Source organism: Macrobrachium rosenbergii, chromosome 12 (assembly GCF_040412425.1).
Source record: "Macrobrachium rosenbergii isolate ZJJX-2024 chromosome 12, ASM4041242v1, whole genome shotgun sequence".
Classification (NCBI taxonomy): domain Eukaryota; kingdom Metazoa; phylum Arthropoda; class Malacostraca; order Decapoda; family Palaemonidae; genus Macrobrachium; species Macrobrachium rosenbergii.
The window spans coordinates 40,949,479-40,958,182 of NC_089752.1; the positions used below are offsets into that span (position 1 = coordinate 40,949,479).

At 34.8% G+C, this 8,704-nt stretch overlaps 1 pseudogene; it reads left to right on the forward strand.

Moving 5' to 3' along the window:
* The first annotated feature begins 7,013 nt into the window (after positions 1-7,013).
* Positions 7,014-8,344, forward strand: LOC136843996 (piggyBac transposable element-derived protein 4-like; annotated as a pseudogene).
* The last annotated feature ends 360 nt before the right edge of the window (positions 8,345-8,704 follow it).

Genomic DNA, 8,704 nt, shown 5'->3' on the forward strand with positions numbered 1-8,704 from the left:
ATTATATATATATATATATATATATATATATATATATATATATATATATATATATATATATATATATATATATATATATATATATTGTAATGAACCGCAGTCGGTTCAGCAGGTTCTTAAATACAAAAAAAAGTACGGGACTGGAATGACTGGCAGAAATTGAGGCAGACAAAGGAGGAAGGAGCTGAACAAAACGATAAAGTGACCTTAAACTAATTTATTATAATAAGATATATACATATTTACAAGTGAGTCAGGTTTGGTTCAAAATAAATCAAATTACATACTCAATATTACCATAAATGAAATATGATTACCAGCAGCAAAGTTAACTACCATAATGAGTCCATTAAAAATATAAATATGTCAAATTTAAAACAAAGAGTCAGTTCCAAATCAAAATAAACACTGATGTAGCCAAACCAAAGTTACTCTATGAAAGACAATAACATTACATTAACAAAACAGTAATTATAAGTGAACAACATCTTGGCTACATTACAAAATATAAACAAAACAGACAGCATAAACATGATCAAACAGCATCCAACAGTACAAAAATAGCATAAATAATTAAGCAACACATGATCATTAATAATAAAGCAGCATAAATACCAATACAACCTCGTGCAGCATAAAAACACAACAGACAATCTACACAGATGTCAAGACCCCATCAAAGGTCGAAGAGGATGGACATCCTTGAGCACTGCCGTACGATCATCGAAAACAACCGCCCCAAGACGGCCAACAGGAACATCTCCAAAAACAACAGATGATCGGCAGAGTCAAGGCAACAGCAAGACTGCTGTCAAACAGGAACAACACTGCTCCACTGATGGACACGGTTCAGCCATCAATGTCATCCTCCAACTGCAGAGGGCCACAGGTAGCGAATACCTGCGGTTCCAAAAATACTCGAACAAGCTGCTATGCTGTCAAGAACCTGACTCGCTGCTATCCCAAACCTGACTGAAAATCTCGAAGACACCGAGACAGACGTCAACTCCTACAGAGTGCAAAGAAAACAAAAAAGTAAGGAGGCAACAACCCACCAAGGGAACAATCGGCAAACGATTGTCCCATCAAAAGTACTAAACCTCACAATATGTGTACATATACTGTATATATATATATATATATATATATATATATATATATATATATATATATATATATATATATATATATATATCTATATATATCTATATATATATATATATATATATATATATATATATATATATATATATATATATATATATATATATATATATATATATATATATATATATATATATATATATATATATACATATATATATGCAGAATCTACTGGTAACTTTTACCAGACACATATGTAATTCTAATAGCCACAATGCCCTCTTAACTTCGCTAATTCTTCGCGCTTTTTTGGATATGCTTGTAACTACGAAGCCAATAGATCCAAAGGGAAGAAATTGAAGAGCCTGTGATGGCCGGCCGCAGGAATCGAACCAGAGTTACCTTAATCACAAGGAGGTCACGTTGCCAACTTGACCACGAGAAGGATAAAAGTCTATCACCTCTCGTACATATGTATACCTGTCGTTTTCAGATATATTTATTAGAGCTGGAATAGACCCATCCTCACCATCGTAGCCAAGAGGGCAATCGTTTTTATTGCTTTTTAGGCTGAAATATATATGCAGAATCTACTGGTCACTTTTACCAGACACATATGTAATTCTAATAGCCACAATGCCCTCTTAACTTCGCTAATTCTTCGCGCTTTTTTGGATATGCTTGTAACTACGAAGCCAATAGATCCAAAGGGAAGAAATTGAAGAGCCTGTGACGGCCGGCTGTGGGAATCGAACCCGAGTTACCTTAATCACAAGGAGGTCACGTTGCCAACTTGACCACGAGAAGGATAAAAGTCTATCCCCTCTCGTACATATATATACCTGTCGTTTTCAGATATATTTATTAGAGCTGGAATAGACCCATCCTCACCATCGTAGCCAAGTGGGCAATCGTTTTTATTGCTTTTTAGGCTGAAATATATATGCAGAATCTACTGGTCACTTTTACCAGACACATATGTAATTCTAATAGCCACAATGCCCTCTTAACTTCGCTAATTCTTCGCGCTTTTTTTGATATGCTTGTAACTACGAAGCCAATAGTTCCAAAGGGAAGAAATTGAAGAGCCTGTGACAGCCGGCCGCGGGAATCGAACCCGAGTTACCTTAATCACAAGGAGGTCACGTTGCCAACTTGACCACGAGAAGGATAAAAGTCTATCCCCTCTCGTACATATATATACCTGTCGTTTTCAGATATATTTATTAGAGCTGGAATAGACCCATCCTCACCATCGTAGCCAAGTGGGCAATCGTTTTTATTGCCTTTTAGGCTGAAATATATATGCAGAATCTACTGGTCACTTTTACCAGACACATATGTAATTCTAATAGCCACAATGCCCTCTTAACTTCGCTAATTCTTCGCGCTTTTTTGGATATGCTTGTAACTACGAAGCCAATAGATCCAAAGGGAAGAAATTGAAGAGCCTGTGACGGCCGGCCGCGGAAATCGAACCCGAGTTACCTAGCTCTAATAAATATATCTGAAAACGACAGGTATATATATGTACGAGAGGGATAGACTTTTATCCTTCTCGTGGTCAAGTTGGGAACGTGACCTCCTTGTGATTAAGGTAACTCGGGTTCGATTCCGCGGCCGGCCGTCACAGGCTCTTCAATTTCTTCCTTTGGATCTATTGGCTAAATAGTTACAAGCATATCCAAAAAAGCACGAAGAATTAGCGAACTAAGAAAGGGCATTGTGGCTATTAGAATTATATATGTCTGGTAAAAGTGACCAGTAGATTCTGCAAATATATATATATATATATATATATATATATATATATATATATATATATATATATATATATATATATATATATAAATATATATATATATATATATATATATATATATATATATATATATATATATATATATATATATATATATATATATATATATATAGAGAGAGAGAGAGAGAGAGAGAGAGAGAGAGAGAGAGAGAGAGAGAGTCTGGAAGGAGGATGGAAGAAATTCTTAAAGAAAGCTGGATAGTAGTGTAAAAGAGGTACTGGAAAGGAATGGCTTCATCTGGGAAGCAAGGAAGTAGATGTAAAATAGGAGTGAGTAGCGCAGAGAACGGGGAGCCTGACAAGCTGTCAGCTAGCCTTAGTGTAAGCAAATGAAGTAGCTGATGCCATATTTAATTCAATCTCGGCTTCTAAGACAAATGCCCCATAATTTGACGCACACCTTATATATTCCTCATGATCCTGGTAATATTTGTAGAGTTACCGAGAAAAACATACACAGACATCAAATATATATAGGATAGACAGTGCTCATAAATTTAGATCAAGGATCAAAGAAAACTACGTCAACAGAAATCCAGTAGAGATCATTAGGTAATTAATACTTCCCCTTAATTTTTAAAATAACAGACGAAGAACTGTCTTTGGAACAAAAGCCTATTTATGCCAATCTATCATTTCTAAATAGAAGTGCAGTATAGTGCAGAATACCTGATTTAAAAAAAGGAAATCATACATTAATATATAGATGAACTTCAAAATTTTAAAGAAATGATGGTTTCTTGTATCCCTACTCTCATTTAGAGCGGAAATAAATATCTGTACCTCAACTTACATCAAAATATCTGTCCATTTCACAAACATTCATTCATACTCAAGACCATTCCGCGAACTAGAGCATTTAATACTATCTTATGTGTAATCTCCACTTTTGCTAAATCTTCATATCCTGTTACATAGAAAAATATATGAAAAAAGTTAAAACTACAAAATGAATACCAATCAACTTTATTTGAATAGTATAAACTGAAGAACTAAATGGCTGCGAAGAAAAATCCTCCGCAAAATTCAGGGCTTTGAAAAAAAAATTGGGGTTTCAGGGGGAAAGAAAAATTTTGCAGATAAAAATTCATTCACTTCAGAAAATATTTTGCGAGACAAAAAAAGAAAGTGACATTTTATGGACACGAGCAATAAACATGAATCAAAATGATTTCACTAGTGTGCAAGGTTTTAGCGTGAAGGAAAATATTTACCCACACAGTCTGCATCTCTTCCATACCATAGTGTCGTTACAGATGCCTTTCTTTCAAACCATTCATACATTTATATATATATATATATATATATATATATATATATATATATATATATATATATATATATATATATATATATATATATATATATATATATATATATAATATATATATATATATATATATATATATATATATATATATATATATATATATATATATATATATATATATATATATATATATATATATATATATATATATATATATATATATATATATATATATATATATATATATATATATATATATATATATATATATATATATATATATATATATATATATGTGTATATATATATATATATATATTATATATATATATATATATATATATATATATATATATATATATATATATATATATAAAATCTTCATAAATCAAGTGATTAGCAGTTGAAACCTGATTGCGGTATCCCCGAGAGTACAGATGTATCAGTGTTCAGATAGGGCACGTCTTAAGGAGGTAATTAACCTTTCGAGAAATCTTTAGATGACTTGATAATTATCAAATCCTTAAAATGTTTATGATAATAACGTCAAAGATAATATGAACATCCCTTATCAGTTATGCATATCGGTTGCTCCTCTCCTATACAATGCAGCGCTGAGCTATTTGTATTTAAAACAACAATGCAAAACATCAATGAAGACAGCCTTTAAATTATTCCAAAATACATAATCAGTTTTATAACTATTAATAAATTAGACTACATTAACGTTAACTGAGAGAGAGAGAGAGTTTAACACGCCTTCATATCCGTTCTTCTCCTATTCGTGTATGATATCTAGTCACATTCTTCCATATCTATCAGTAATCTTGCGTGGAAGTGTTCACAAAGCCTGTATGGATTTAAGGAGCCTTTTATGAGTTTTTTTTTATGAACTTTTTTCCCTTTCTGCTTAAATTATTTATTTCCATCGTCGAAGACCACACTTACTGCGACATAAGTGTGCATAAATCAGTTACACACATTAACGATGGACAAAATGATAGTACCGACGTTCATATCGAAGGGAAAAAATGTTGTGCACCACAGAAAAGATATTAACGCCCTCATCCCCCTCATGAAGTTCCAATAGAATTTATGGCGTCGTTTTCTTGACGTTGCTTCCTAATGGTAATGTGCTTAAGATGATATATAGCCATATACTACTCGCAAGTTCAGTCTCCAAGAGTGTTCCTCTGAAAGCACGGCAGCCAAAAGTAACTTGGTAAATAAATGTTTAGTTTTCTGAGTGTCTCATATCCCAAACTAATAATAGTAATAGGGAATATATCTTCAAAGCGTTCAGGGAACTGCTACAAGCCCCTTGAGCGGCTGTATGGGGGACAGCTATAAGCCTCTTCAAAGCGTCATTTTCTATCTCACAAAGTCCCTCGTGACATTATTTAACTTGCATTATTTTTTCATGAAAAACTATTTGTCTGGTACGGGTTTTAATATTTAGAACTTTTTTCCACCTACATATATTTATGTATAATATACAAATTTCCCCACAGACCAAATTTAACTTTTTTGCAAAGGAAAATAGTGAAATGTAGTTCTTTTCAGTCAAAACTTGTTTTATATTAATATATGAAAAACATGCATAATACAAAAAACATAACACCATACATGCACACACACACATATACACAATATTACAACATAATATACTGTTCAGTAAGGGAAATAACAGAAGCGGCAACCACAAAACCTATGTCGTCACGCATTGCCTAATGTAAATTTTGGCAATATTCCCGAATGTTTTTGTTTTTCTTTTGAGTATTTGATGAATGGTTGAGTAAAATAAAGGGTAATAACATAAAAAGCAGTATGAGTTACCATGATAATAAGTGTCTATTTTTTATTGGTTATGTCTAAAGGTCTATTTTGATAACAAAGAAAGCGACTTTCGTATCGTTGTCTGTGTTCTTGTTTGTTTGTCACTTTTTGTGGCCATGACTGGACGTCCTAACAACCCTCGGAAAAAGGAGACTGCGGCCTCTTCTGGCAAGCACTGCGAGACCACCAAGACAAAAGGGAAAATCTGCTTCCCAGAAGAGGCAAATACAATGACACAAGGAAAAATCAAAGCACAGCATCAGAAGGAAGTTGGAAGAAAGAGGGGTATGAAGAGAAGTGTTAGCGGAAACTATGTACCTCAGGAAAAGAAGCAATACCAAAGTACTGCTACCTCCATCTCACTGACACCATCAAGGCACGCATGTGATGCAATACCAAGTGCATCAACTCCTCCCCCATTCACTGCCCAAAACCGTCATTTACGGAATGTGACACCTAGCAAATTTTTACCTATATTATTTACCGAAGACGAAACAGACGAAGACATAGATGATAACATCAACTGTGGAGATGGTGATAGTGGTGAGATAGGGACCTCCGACGACAGGGAAGATGATTTTGAAGCAAGATTATTTCGTTCAGACAGAGGACACATTGAAGAATGTGAAGAAGAGGACCAGCGGATATGAAATAGGTAACGTGCGTGGAATACGAGAAGGAAATATTCAGTCTTATATTTGGTCAGATGCCAATAACTTTATCCCTGACATTCACCCCTTTAATGGTAATTGTGCTGGTGTAACAGGTGAGTGTGAGTGGCCTTGTGATGACGCTGCAAGAGAAAGTAAACATTTTCTTGCGCTTTTCAATGAAGAATTAGTTGACCTTATTGTCTGTGAAGCTAACAAGTGTTACCGGTGGGTAATGGAAAATTTCCCTTTCACACAAAATTCAAGAGTTCACAAATAGATGGACACGGATGCCCATGAAGTTTATGTTTACTATGTATTATTACTACTGATGCCTCTAATGAAAAAACATGTCTTACAAGACTACTGGAAACAAGACCCTTTGATTCCTACCCCAATTTTCCCCAAATTCATTACCCGCGATAGATTCTTGCTGTTGACCCGTTTCATGCACTTTACTGACAACGGGAATCCAAACTCTACAGATCGAATTTGGAAAATAAGACCATTCTTTAGTTTAGTTGTAGGAAACTTCCAAAGGGTCTTTCACCCTTTCCAGAAAATTGTAATTGCTGTGTCCCTTATACTTTTCAAGGGCCGTCTTGTTTTCAAACAGTATATCCCAAGCAATCGTCACCGTTTTGGGGTCAAATTGTTCATTTTATGCGATTGTGAAACAGGAGTAGTGCTTGACATTATAGTATATACTGGCACAGATGCTGATATACCAAAAGAGGATCAAGGTAGTGGTTTGGGCTTCTCGGGCGCGGCAGTCAAGAAAATGATGACACCATATATGGGTCACGGACATAATTATATTGTGCACAGACAATTGGTATAGTAGCCCTACATGGCACAATTCCTTCATGTTAATGCCACAGGTACATGTGGCACTGTGAGAGAAAGCAGGAAAAATATACCAAAATTTGATGTTCCCTCCACCTCTTATGATAACCCTGGTGACAGCAATACTCCGGGTGAGGACGAAACTACAGGAACAAGCCATAAAGCTGCACAAAGGAGAAAACCAAAGGCCAAGACTGCATCGCGAAGCAGCTAACAAGATATTGGCTGTAAACTGGATTGATAGAAAACCCGTGACTCTTATCAACCGTACATAAAGGTGACATGGTGGACACAGACAAGGTTCACCACAGGACCAAAAAAAAAAAAAAAATCTGCAAGCCAGATGTTGTTGTTGATTACAACGCAAATATGCGCCTCGCAGATAAGAGTGAATGCCAGCTAAGTGGAACAGAGTGTATGAGGAAATCCTTTAAGTGGTATCACAAAATCGCTCTTCATCTTATTGACATCATTATGCTCAATTCATACAACCTTTGGCTTGTGAAGACATCATAATCCTCTTGCAAAAAAATTAAAATTTCGCGAATTTATATACAATGTTTTATAACAACTTGAGGATTATGGAACCATGACAAGCAGTAGACTCGGGCATCGTGGACATCCTCCCGTAGAGGTACCTGATCGCGTGCATGGAGCAGCTTACATAAGCTAGCATCAGCTCCAACACACAACATTCAACGAGGCCCAAAACAGAAAAAAAAACAACAAAATTGCTACGTTTGTGCAAATACTTCCAGGCGAAAAAAGAAACGAATAAATGTTACAACTATCTGTGCTGAATATCATGTGCCCTTGTGCCCAGCTGACTGCTTTCGTGCATGGCATACTCAAAGAGAACTATTGAAAACAGAGAGAGAGAGAGAGAGAGAGAGAGAGAGAGAGAGAGAGAGAGAGAGAGAGAGAGAGACAGAGAGAGAGAGAGAGAGACAGAGAGAGAGAGAATAATCTTTAATGAAATTTTTTATGTAATGTCTATATTCATTGCTTATTTCCACGATAAGAATTTTCTATACCTTTGGTATATTCTTGCGATAGGTGGTGGTGGTTGTGGTTTTGGAATACGTATTATATACATGCTTACAAAAAACAAAAACAAATAAAATAAAAAGAAAACCTATTTTAATTAGTCTGACTGCTCTCAAATAACCCTTAGGT